This window comes from Anastrepha obliqua, chromosome 3, assembly GCF_027943255.1.
Source record: "Anastrepha obliqua isolate idAnaObli1 chromosome 3, idAnaObli1_1.0, whole genome shotgun sequence".
Taxonomy (NCBI): Eukaryota; Metazoa; Arthropoda; class Insecta; order Diptera; family Tephritidae; genus Anastrepha; species Anastrepha obliqua.
The window spans coordinates 129,568,629-129,582,388 of NC_072894.1; the positions used below are offsets into that span (position 1 = coordinate 129,568,629).

At 35.4% G+C, this 13,760-nt stretch overlaps 1 protein-coding gene across 2 annotated transcripts in view; it reads right to left on the reverse strand.

The window, feature by feature from the left end:
• The window catches only part of LOC129242606 (receptor-type guanylate cyclase Gyc76C-like), a 153,565-nt gene that overhangs the window by 74,004 nt on the left and 65,801 nt on the right, over window positions 1-13,760 (reverse strand). The window lies entirely within an intron of this gene.

The window sequence follows — 13,760 nt, forward strand, 5'->3', positions numbered from 1 at the left end:
TTGATTTTTTTTTATTTACATACATACATCTGTATTTGTCTAAAGATTTGTGTCATAACACACCTCTTACAAGAAAAGAAAACAAATCCGATAACAAATGTCTGTTTGCTTAGCAGCAATTAAGTGCGTGATACGTCAAATACGATGACAATTCATTTATCAACGTAAACGATCGGTAAGATCGGGTTCTGATGGGAGCGCGGGGCACTTAAGTACATAGTTACGTAAGTGGTAGTAAATACCGAGTATAAACATACATAAAGGGTGCCCCAACGGTTGGTTGCTTTTTCATGTTGATAGGTATTTCCTGCTAAAAGAAGTGTCAGAAACTTTTTATTATCTCGGTGGTACGAAATGGATAACTGAATAGTTTTGGGTTTGAAAAACGTTTCAAAACAATGGCGCAGGTTAAATTTTAAGATGTAAGCTCGATAGATTATTTTTTAAAAGACGATACAAGCTAATTATCCTAGAACTCTTCCGGTATCCACCGCCGCAAATGTAACTATTGTTATACCAGTAGTGGCAGCGTGAACTCTGGATCAGTAGCTCAACAACCAACGCAGATCTCAACAACTAAACATTAGTCCACGCTCTAGTCTAATATTTCTGTTTAAGGACATTCCCTAAAAAATGTCGGGGAATGCTGCTGGTAGGTAGATCTGGTGGCTGCCAATTTGTCACACTTAGACCTGTAGTAGGTCCATTGTGATGCTATTAGAAATGCTTCCTTATACTATGGAATCCCTTTTAAACCATCCTGTGGCTTTTATAAACGAGCTTAACAACAAAGGTGGTCTGTAATAGTTTTCTCCTCCTCGTTCCGGTAGCGTAGAACCGACTGTCGTAGGAACTCTGTGTAAGGACCTCAACTTACTTGCTTATGATGTTCAATTAACTCAAAAATTAAAAATGTATCTTTATGGAACTTGAAGCAGCTGGAAAAAATGCTGACGATTCTGCTTAAAAAATATTTTTTCGTATTGTGCATACTTTCATCTCGAGCTCTGATTTCTGTAAGATGAATGTACGTGCCGCACATGTTGTCCAACAAATTAAAAATGTAACGAAAGATTCTCTTGTTTTAATAAAGCGTTTTTCTATTATAGGTATTCTTAAAAAGAAACCAGACGATGGTCCTCCCTTTAGTATCAACATAAGATTATAACAATTTTGCTTATTCTACATTGATACGAATACATAAATACAAATTTAGCATACATATTTTTATTGTTAGGTAAATTAAAACTTCTTTAACATGAAAGTCAGGTAAGCACTTATTTTGGAGACGGCAGATATGGTTTGGCAACAATTTCACGTGCGTTGCTTTGGCGGTAAGAAGACAATATATAAAAAATTTCGCATATGTGAGCCCCCTGAATATTAGCACAGCTGGTAAAATACACGTAGCTAAAACTAAATGAAAGAAATTATCACTCATGAGTAATTATGTTCCCTATAATATTTATGGCTTTGTGATTAATTGAATTTGATAACACTTGAAATGAAAGTTGCTCACTTCTGTTTATGTTAAATTTCGCATAAGAGTTAATTGACGTTTATTGAGCGACCGCATTTTTGTCATCACTGCCCATTAGGGGGCTTAACCACAAAATACAATTAGTCATGTGTGGTTTCTTGGCTTATTTACTAATAGAGGTAGCAGCAAGGGGTACGGGTAAAAGCGAGGAAGCTTTCACAGTGGGAATTTCGCCCTCTTTAATTTACAAAGTGTGAGCAGAATTACCGTAAGGCTTAACTTAATAAGTATAATCTATTTTCAATAGGAATTAAGTGGATATGTGTTCATTATAAAACCCAAATATTTATAAGCACAAAATTATTGCTTATAAACTATAAATAGGCATAGGAACATATCGTCCCCTTAGTATAACAATAGCCTATGTGCTCATAGGCTATTATTTTTTTGACGTGATAACGTCTTATAATTCGATTTAACAGGCTGCACGCACGAAAAAATGTGTCGTTACCTTGCTCATTACTGTTCATTGCCGTTACCTTGCTCATACTAGTGTTACCTTGCTCATTACTGTTCATATGTAGTTACCTTGCTCATATGTAGTTACCTTGCTCATATTAGTGTTACCTTGCTCATATGTAGTTACCTTGCTCATATGTAGTTACCTTGCTCATATGTAGTTACCTTGCTCATATGTAGTTACCTTGCTCATATTAGTGTTACCTTGCTCATATGTAGTTACCTTGCTCATATGTAGTTACCTTGCTCATATGTAGTTACCTTGCTCATATGTAGTTACCTTGCTCATTGCATTGAATGAACTGCAAGCGAAAGAGCGGAAGGAACGACAAAGCAAACAAAGCAAACGAACGGCAACGTTCGACATCTTGCTCTCCCCTACTTAAGTGAGCGTATATATGTATGTATGTATATGCGCATATGTACATATATAAATTCACGTATTTGTATTGGCATATGCCTTCTTATTGATTATTATTATTTTGATTTACTTGAGAATTTCAAATAAAACCAAGTTTGTTAATAATACCTGTTGTTTTAATGTTATTATTATTATTTTTTTATTATATCTGAAGGAAAAAATGTATGGTAATATTTACCATATCTATACTAATATTATAAAGAGGAAAACTTTGTTTGTTTGGTTGTAATGAATAGGCTCAAAAACTACTGGACCGATTTTAAAAATTCTTTCACCATTCGAAAGCTACATCACGAGTAACATGGATTATATTTTATTTTGGAAATAGGGCTCGAGATATAGGTCAAAACGTGGACCCGGGTAACCTTCGGATGTGTATGTACAATATGGGTATCAAATGAAAGCTGTTGATAAGTGCTTTAATACGGGGTAATTTTCATACCTATTGATGACTAGGGTCTGGAAATATATGCCAAAACGTGGACCCGCCGTGTCTTTGCACCGAATTAAACCAAACTTACACACATTGTTAAGTAGGTATTGAAGATGATTTCCGTATAGTTTGAATACCTATTGGTAGATAGGGTCTCGAGATATAGGTCAAAACGTTGACCCGGGTAACCTTCGGATGTGTATGTACAATATGGGTATCAAATGGAAGCTGTTGGTGAATGCTTTAGTTCAGAGTATTTCCATCCGCTCCGTGACTAGGGTCTCGAGATAGAGACCAAAACGTGGACCCTAGAATGTGTTTGTACAATATGGATATCAAATGAAAGCTGTTGATAAGTGCTTTAATAGGGGGTAATTTTCATACCTATTGATGACTAGGGTCTGGAAATATATGCCAAAACGTGGACCCGCCGGGTCTTTGCACCGAATTAAACCAAACTTACACACATTGTTAAGGAGGTATTGAAGATGGTTTCCGTATTGTTTGGGTACATATTGGTAGATATGGTCTCGAGATATAGGTCAAAACGTGGACCCGGGTAACCTTTGGTTGTGTATGTACAATATGGGTATCAAATGAAAGCTGTTGATAAGTGCTTTAATACGGGGTAATTTGTTATGTTATGTTATGTTATGTTATGTTATGTTATGTTATGTTATGTTATGTTATGTTATGTTATGTTATGTTATGTTATGTTATGTTATGTTATGTTATGTTATGTTATGTTATGTTATGTTATGTTATGTTATGTTATGTTATGTTATGTTATGTTATGTTATGTTATGTTATGTTATGTTATGTTATTTTATGTTATGTTGTGTTGTGTTGTGTTGTGTTGTGTTGTGTTGTGTTGTGTTGTGTTATGTCATGTTATGTTATGTTATGTTATGTTATGTTATGTTATGTTATGTTATGTTATGTTATGTTATGTTATGTTATGTTATGTTATGTTATGTTATGTTATGTTATGTTATGTTATGTTATGTTAAAGTATATGTTATGTTAATGGTAACTCATTCTCTATATCCATACAAAATATGTATCAAACAAATAAAATTAAAATTTTCTTTTGAAAAATGCAACCATTCAATCAGTATTTTCTTATGACGTTATCACGTTAAACTATCGTCAGTAAACCGACTTTGCAGACAACCTCTTTTTTTTTTTTGAATTTTTGGGTTCGCCATCGTCGATTTTATATGTGGTCAAAATTTTGTCAAATTCTAGTTCCACAAAGTGGGTCAAAACGTCAGTCAAAAAATAATAAATATTTACAGACATAACGAGATTTGAGTGAGAGCTACTTTTGACAAAAAGTTTGAAATTCATTTTCTCAAAACATCAAAAAAATTATAGGCTATTTTAATACTAAGGGGACGATATGTGATCCTTACATTTCAGATTTATGATATGTTTTGTAATTTTATGTAAAAACAATGGGGAAGATTTTACCACTTAAACTCCTCATTAGATGGATATGTTTTGCCTCTTTTACGAGGAAGGCCGAATATACTCGTAACAGAGGGATACAACGGGTTAAAATTTACCACAAAAATATTTGTCATAAAATTCTACTATTTACAAGCCCCAAAAGAAGGGTAACCTAGGAGACTGCAGCGACGGGAGAGGAACAACTCTCCTAAACAAAATTTACAAAATCATACAAGGATGATAGATTTACAAGGTGAAAAAGACAACTTTGAGGGAAACTTTAGCTGCCATGTCACGGATTACGGTTTGTTATTGGCCACACCTTCCCAATTCTTTTCACCATGAAAATCATAGCTACCATAATGCAAAGAAAACTACAGCGAGTTGAGAACTCAATACGAGATGAATAGGTGGATTGTAGCCCCCCCCCCCCCCCCCCCCCCCCCTCATTAAAGCTGCCTATACTAAGCAATCAATTGCATGGCGCTCGCCACTTGAAATGCTTTTCGTTGTCTGTCTTTAAACAGTATACCATACAATCAAGCGAGCGTAATATGGACAGGGCTCCACAACAAAGGAGGCCCCCAGAAATTGATTAGTCGCATAAAAGTAACGTAGTAATGTAGAGCCGAGGAAGGTTACCAATAATAGATTGAAAAGCCGTTTAATACAACGAAGATCAAAATTCAATATGAACTACCGTTAGTTCCCTTTACCATTGCCACTACCACTTTTGTAGCCATTGCCGTTATACTTACCATTACCAATCAAATGGTCATTACCCTTACCATAGTTATTTCTAACATTCCACACTACCATTATTACACCCTCGATAATTCCCACTACCCCTAGTATAAATATAGTACTACCACTATCATTATCATTACTATTGCAGGTAGCGTCACCCCTATCAAAGTTATTACCGCTACAATTACAATTATGATTTGTCATTGCCATTACTCTTAGCATTACCACCATAATTACAATTATGATTACAATTACAATTTGCCCTTGAACTAATTATTAATTTGTAACTTTGCAAAACGCACGCACTGAAACATTTAGCTCAGTGAATGTATGTAAATATGTACGAGGGTCGTCTGAAAAGTACGTGCAAAGTCAGAAAGTCAGTTATGTGTATTTAGTAGCATCTCTGGGAAGAACATGCACCAAGTCTCAGTCAGAACTGTTTATTTCTTTGCGTTTTGCAATCATTTGAATTGGGAAACCGAGTGATATATTTTTCCATCAGGACAATGCACCAGCTCGCACCTCGATAGTTGTGGTCGCAAAATTAATGCAGTTCCAACTCGTTTCACAGCCCCAGTATTCTCCAGACTTGGCTCCCTCGGATCGCTCGGACTAACATTTTTTCCACAATTTGAAGAAATGGATGGCGTGAATAAAAGATTTTTTTTTTAAAGATTCAAACGAGGAGGTGATTGCAAAAATGAATGACTATTTTTCATACTGGGCAGATTCGAATATACGGGAGGGATCAGCAAACTAGAGAAGCGTTGGACGTATTGTATATATCTAAAAGACGACTATGTTGAAACAGTCCCACGGCAGTCGGTTCTACGTTACCTGAACGGCCCGGATTTATATACGGCCAAGGACTGTCACTCCAGCAGCATTCCCCGTAGTTGTATGTGGAATGTTTGTGCTGCTTCAAACACAACAACTTAAACAACTGTCACTACCCCAAGCAATTAAGCAGTTTTTATTTGTGCACGTACTTTTCAAACGACCCCCTATATATGGATATTCTTGAGATGCACATAAATGCCACCCAATCAATGCTTCTGCGAATTGTACTTCGTTAACCCAGTCGCCAATTACTTAGTCGCTGTCAATTATTTAATTTCATATTCGCCGCATTATTCAATCAACGGCAACGAAACGGCAATCGGCACGATCTTTTTAATTGACTTGTCACAGAGTCTTTGGCTAATTATAAGACATATAAATAAAGTCATCACCAGTAACCACCATAAAATACATGCATACTTACATACTTACTCATACACATACATATGAATCTGTACCATATGGAACAGCTACGCATATTTCGTTTGTGAGCGGGGGAGCCGATGTTTGTAAACCCAATATTGTATGCTTAAACAATACTAGGCGCCCAACCGCTCCTGCGAGCTTCGCATATCGGTACTACATACATATATATATATGTGCGTATATATGAGTCTGTACACATTTGACAAAACAACTTAAGTCGACTTAACACTTTCTGCCTGTTAAGCACAAATTTAACTGTGTCTGAGGCAATATTGTGACTATTAATCATAGACTCATAGACCTAATACCATTTGAACGAAACTTAAATGAAAATATCATATTTTTCGGTAAAAGATCATCATTTAATGATCTAAAAGCTAACCTTCTACACAATCTAAGATAAGTTGTTCTGCCAAAAGTGCGCAGATATGCACAGAATGCGGCTATTAATGTGAGGCATATCGCAAAAGTTACTTGTAAACCTTTAATTAATGTTAATCAATTTCATTTGAGTCTCGTCGCTTATACGCATACATACGAGTAGGTACTTATGAATGTACATGTGTAGATGTATGTAGATAAGCGTTCTGTGTATTTCACCATACAATTCGTTTATGTATGATACACTTTCCCTCTGCTCACTTCATTAAATCTTGGCCACATCGAATCGACACGTCGGCGTGTCAAGTAATGTGACATGGACATTTGGCATTTGCTATTTGGCGCAGTCGTACTCACAGACACATAGACATACAGCTTGTGATATGATTCAGACAATGGCGGTGGAAGTGGTTGTATCTGTTGTGGTGCTGCTGACTATGGTGATATTGATGCCGGTGTCAACGACGATAGCATCCGAGTCCACAAGAACCTTGACCATGGCGTTCGCTTGCACAAGAATGGTCGATTGTTCACTGTTAGTTATTTGTGTTATTTTTGTATTAGTGATTTTGTTTTTATATTTCTTCTATAGAAATGTGACTTGCCCATCGCAATCTATTGCTCGGCGATCTGCTTGTGTGCATGTGTGAGGATGTATATTTGGTTTTGAGATTAGTATCCTTTGTATTGTGCCACAATTAACTCTTCAGCGTTCCCACGACAGTCGGTTCTACGTTACGAGGAGTTTTATCTAGTGTCCAAGCGTCAAAAATATTAATTATTAATAATTAAAAATAAAAATATTAACTTACAAGAATTTAATTATTTTATTGTTCTCCGAAATTGCTTTTTCGTTTTGAAATCCCTAATAAGGCACAATTAAATGTTGCTGTTACAACTCCCCTTTTAAGTTATGAGTAAGTCTTCAACGGCCTGTGGACTCTCTCACAACAAAAAGTGATTCACAAAACTGATTCCGAATTGAATTACTAAGAGGATTTTAATGAATAAACTCACACAATAGGAACAAAACGGAAAGGTGGTACACAAAAATATTTCGTCTTTGGTTAGCGAAAAATATTTTTAATGAGGCGCTTAGTGTTACAGTTATTATAATATTTTAATAATGTTTATTGATAAATTTTTTTTTATTTATTTCTTCATTTATTTTTTTCTTTTTTTCTTTCTTTTTTTCTTTCTTTATCTCTTTCTTTCTTTCTTTCTTTATTTATTTATTTATGTGATTACCTTTTTTAATTTTTTTTTATTTGATTATTTATTTACTTTTATATTTATCTGAATATTTTATTATAATGGGCTTAAGAGTTAATTCCAAAAACATTAGGCTAAATTACTACACAATAACGTCCCCTTAGTATTAAAATAGCCTATAAATTTTTTGATGTTTTGAGAAAATGAATTTCAAACTTTTTGTCGAAAGTAGCTCTCACTCAAATCTCGTTATGTCTGTAAATATTTATTATTTTTTGACTGACGTTTTGACCCACTTTGTGGAACTAGAATTTGACAAAATTTTGACCACATATAAAATCGACGATGGAGAATCCTAAAATTCAATAAAAAAATAATAGCCTATGAGCACATAGGCTATTGTTATACTAAGGGGACGATAAACCTTAATTACTTCAATCTATTAGAGTATTGATTTTGATTCCGATAAGCCTATAACTAAAAAATTCGAAAAAGAATTGAGCTCTGCCAAGCCCCTATTAATTAATATTTATTTCAATAATTTGAAAAAAGGCGAAAATTTTTTCACACGCTGGAACAGGTGTCGCTGACTGTTATTTTTAATTTTTTTCTTTGTCTTTAAAACACGTAAAATTAACATATGTAGCTATGAATATAAGCACGCGCACATATGTATGTATGTACTACTTTTTGTCCGCTCGCACAACTTAAGCCGCCTGGTCATTAGTTTCCGCTGCTGCTGACCCACTTCACTCGGCCACCAACTCATTTCAAATGTGTGCGTAATTATTTCACGCTCAATTGTCGTTGTTGTTACACTTGCGATTTGTTTGAGCTATTGTTGTTGTTTATGTTGTTTAGCCCGTGCTGTTATTGACTTAATTACAAAATGAGCAATTATTTATTTACAATTAATTTAAAATTACGATAACAACCAGCGGCACACAGCAACACAACAAAGAAAAAGCAAAATCGAGTAATAACCAAACGAACATTAAAATATCAATATGCAATATATACATACATACAAACATACATACATACGCGCATCTGTACATTTGAGGCTTCGGTAGTGAGTGTGTGTATGTGTATACATGAAACAATATAAGCTCAATAGCGAGTCACACATTGCGCGGCAGTCATTTTTGAAATCGATACACAAACCACCGCCGCGACGTGGGTGTTGCCACGTGTAATTCTTCGAATTTAAAGCAAAGGCTTTTTGCTAAAGTATTTGCATACAAATGTCAAATCAGTAATTCAAATCGGCTTAAATGGGCTTGCTATAAATTTGGGCTATTAGTGCGCAGTTGGGCGTGTCAAATTTCATTTTTCAGATAGGAAATTTAGAATTTTTTTTCACTCAGTCCTCAGAAGGCAATGGCAAGGCAAGCTCCAAGTGCACATAAAATAAAAAAGTAGCTTAAACGTACCAGGTTGGTGGTAAAAATTAGAATCCCTTTTCGAGTTGGTGAAAGAACTCGGCTTCAAATAAGCAAACACGTCGCCTCGTAAGCCGTATTCTATGGACATGTAAAAGTGCTAATAAAAGCCCTAAATCCTCCCTAACTTATTTTCTTAAAAAGTGATTGCTAAAAACATATTGGCTTCTGAGCCTTTACCATTTCTGGCTTAGGGTGTTGTTGATTGTGACCACAGAAATAAAGAGTACTGATAATGAAAAATAGTTCTAGATTACTCTGAAATAACATAAAGAGATATTCAAAATGTTCATTGATAAAAGTGCAACAAAATTAAAAAAAAAATATCAATCGTGAGTATGTTATCGCCTCAAGGGCGGGATTATACATATGATATAAAGAGTGGTTAAATTTCAAGAGCCGATGTTGAAGGTGAACCATACCTAAACGTCACCGATACCGTTGGACTTCTTTCTTTGGGGTTATTTGAAAAAAAGGTATACGTCGATAAGCCAGCAACAATTCAAAAGCTAAAGGAAGAGATAATTTGGCACATTAACGGCATAGAACCTCAATTATGCCTCAGCGTCATCGAAAATTTTGACCATCGGATGGAGGTGTGCCACCAAGGCCGCAGCGGCCATTTGGCCGATATTTTGTTCTATGCGTAATTGAGCCATACCAGTATTATCATAATAAAGAGAAATGACCATAATTTCCTAAAAAAATTGTATTTTATTCAAAATCAATACCGGCCCTTGAAACTTAACCACCCTTTATATATAATTGGCCCTTTTTGGGTGTTTGGCCGAGCTCCTTCTCCTATTTGTGTAGTGTAGGGACCTACAGTTTTGAGCCGACTCTGAACGGAAAGGTTTCTTATGAGGAGGTTTTTAATTGCAGAAATAAGTTCGGAGCTTTGCCAATGCCTGCCGAGGGGTGACCGCTATTAGAAAAAATGTTTCCTTCATTTTTGGTGTTTCACGGAGATTAAAACCTACGCCTTCCCAATAGTAGTCACGTAAAACTCACTGGGAACCGAGTAGCGATATCGCAATATCCACAGTCTTTGGAATGCTTTCAATCGTGGGCGACTACCAGAATAACAAAAATCCACACAGGCAAAACGAAACTGCCGCCGTAGCCGAATGGGTTGGTGCGTGATCACCATTCGGAATTCACTGAGAGGTCGTTGGTTCGAATCTCGGTGAAAGCAAAATTAATAAAAACATTTTTCTAATAGCGGTCGCCCCTCGGCAGGCAATGGCAAACCTCCGAGTGTATTTCTGCCATGAAAAAGCTCCTCATAAAAATATCTGCCGTTCGGAGTCGGCTTGAAACTGTAGGCCCCTCCATTTGTGGAACAACACCAAGACGCACACCACAAATAGGAGGAGGAGCTCGGCCAAACACCTAACAGAAGTGTACGCGCCAATTATTTATTTTTATTTTTTTTTTAAACGAAACTTCATCAAATTTAATGTGTTTACAAATTACGCGCATTTTTTGTTATTTAATTTTGATAAGATTTCCTAATGCCAACAATAAAAATATACACAGTCGCAATTTACTTGCCATGAACAAAGTTATTAGCCTGGTTCGCGCTTTTATTTACAATGTGTTCATTTGAACAAATATGTAATAAAACAATACACATACACGCACGTTTAAAAATAGACACGAGTATTTGGCAAATAAAGAAAACATACACTCGCTATGAAATTAATAACTTAACTTAACAGATTACTTTATTAATTATTAGGTATTGATTAGGCTCTTAAGCTTAACCAATTAATCAGCTAACAACGTTGTGGGTAAGCATTTGCTTTTCGCCATCTGCTCAAGTCTTGCCTACTTGCTGACACAGCAGTATTTTAAACTACAAATTGCCCTAATGAATTTCTTATACTTGTTTGGGAAAGATTACGAATACAATGAGGGAATGCAAACACGTGTATTTGACAGTTTAATTGATATTCGTTGCCACTGAGGTGTAGCGAGCTGGCGCGTTTAGAAACAGTGGTTTCAGCAAAGTGCAGAGAAGGCGATACCACTACGTAAACAGTTTGTCGGATGATTGGTCGTTGGGCGGCTGATAAATAACAAAGGTATTTTAATTGCATTATTTGTATTGAAACTATTTACACGAATTGCGCTATTTATTTTATTATTTAATTGGCAAAGCTTTGGCTAATGAAATAATTTTTGGACTAGCCATGTGCTTGAAGCAAAAAAAAAACAACAGCAATAGACAGATATTTTGTAAGTTGTATAGGAACTCATTGTCTTCGGGAATCCAAAGTACTTTTGACTGGGAGGATAGCTGTAACCTTCCTTGACTCCATGAGGAACAAGCTTAAATGAGCTAAGAGACCGGAGATGGCAACAAATTAATGGACTGCGCCTGGCAAAGTCCTCCTTAATAAAGGAGGTTCAAGCAACGCATAACCCTGCCTAAGGACAAACGGACATTCAGATTACATAGTCATCTGTACAGGCTCCTGCCGTTTTTGCGGCCAGTTCGCGGCTACTCCAGCACACCTTTTTCTTAAATATGACGCTATAGCGCGAAGAAGGTTAAGACATCTCGACCGGAGGAAATACCCAAAAGCTCAGCCTAATCCAGCTCCATCTCAAGTTTATTAAGGAAACTGGGTTTAGATGAGGTACTCTGATGAGTGGAGGGCGTAAAGGCCATGAAGTCGAAGTGCAAACCTCACTTTCATTTATGTATTGAGATTAACTTACGCCAGAGGTAAGAGTAGATAGGAGTATATTGAGCTACTTGTGCGCCGCAAACTAAACTAATCGACCATATAAGAACTTCGACTTGTTCCCCTTTTATGCTGATAGCTTTGCCAGTGCTCAGTCAGTATTATTAGTTTATCCATTGAATGACTAATTTGTTGCTTAAGCCGTTTAAAGTAAGAAAGAGCATTGTATAAATATGGCCCTGGCGCTATACTCCAAACGGAGTTAAAGGGAATTATATAAAATAATTGATCGCTTTTCCCCAAACTAATATATTATATAAATGTGTGATGTGTGGTGACAATAAACTTTTCTTTTTAATTCTACTTCTGTTTCTCAATTTTTCTTTGATGGCATCTTGGGCCGGCGTAAAGTAGCACTCCGGCCTAGGATTCTTATTTCTCTCATTTTCAAGAATTTTAAAATTTTATGTTAGGTAAATTAGAGGCGATGGATGAGATTGGATATACACCTGATCAGGATTTAGCTAAAGTTAAAAAAAATGGACATAAGATAAAGATAAAAAAATGATGCCTATCCACAATTACGGAAAAGAAAACTCTAAAAAATTGAAAACGAGCCGTACTTTGCGATTTCGTGCTACGAAAAAACAAATTTTGATATTTATTTTTTATATTTATTTTTATTTTTTTAATTTATTTTAAAGAACCGCAAAATGATGCTAAATGTTTAAACTATTTTATTTTTATTTATTGCAAGTCACTTTTTTTATTGCAATAAGAATAAGCAAACAAAATCCATATAATTTGTTTTGTAGCCTCATCTTGCGATTATTTAAATAAAAAATATTTTTCCTAGAATTTTATGTAAAATCGGATGTCAAAAAATATCATTGCATACAAATTGACACGGAGACCCCATGCCCTAGGATGCATACATATTTTTTTTTTTTTCATTTATCGAAAACTATCTTTAAAGCGAAGAATGAAAAGAAGGAATGCAAAATTTGGCGCGTAGCTTTAAGTTTTGTTGTTGTAGCAGCGTAAACATTCCCTGTACATGTACGGAGAATCCTACTGGAGTGACAGGCCTTGGCCAGATATACACAAATCCGGCTATTTCCGGTAGCATAGAATCGACTGGCGTAGTTTGAATTACAATACTTTTTGACGTAAACTTCAAACTGAGTGTTTGGAAGAATAAGAGGAATAAATCGAATTTTAAATAGCTGCTTTATTTGCTTGATGCTGTAAAAGTATTGCCTGATACCTGTAAAGTATTTCATTTATTCTTTTCGTTTTTACATATTTGTTTAGACAATTCATTATTCAAGTTCTATTTACCTTAGTTTCAACTCTAATTCTTTTCAATTCCAAGTAAGACTTATGTATTTATATTTCTTATAAGACTTATGTATATTTTTTATATAGGTCTAACCGTGTGCACCGAAGAAAATAAAAAGAGTAAGGTTAAGTTACAACGATCAGTGAAAACTCGGCGCAGAGTTGGTCCATTTCGTACATTTTAAGAGTTGCTTAAATCGGCGGCACTGAGTTTTCAGGCAAAATTTGTCTTGCGACCCACTGTATGTGACAAAGCGTTTTTTGTGCCTAAATTGAAAAATGTGCTTGTGGACAATAAGTGATTTTAAAAAGATTTAACATGAGAGGCAGCTTGAAAAGCAATTTAATTACTGATTTAGTTGTTTTTTGG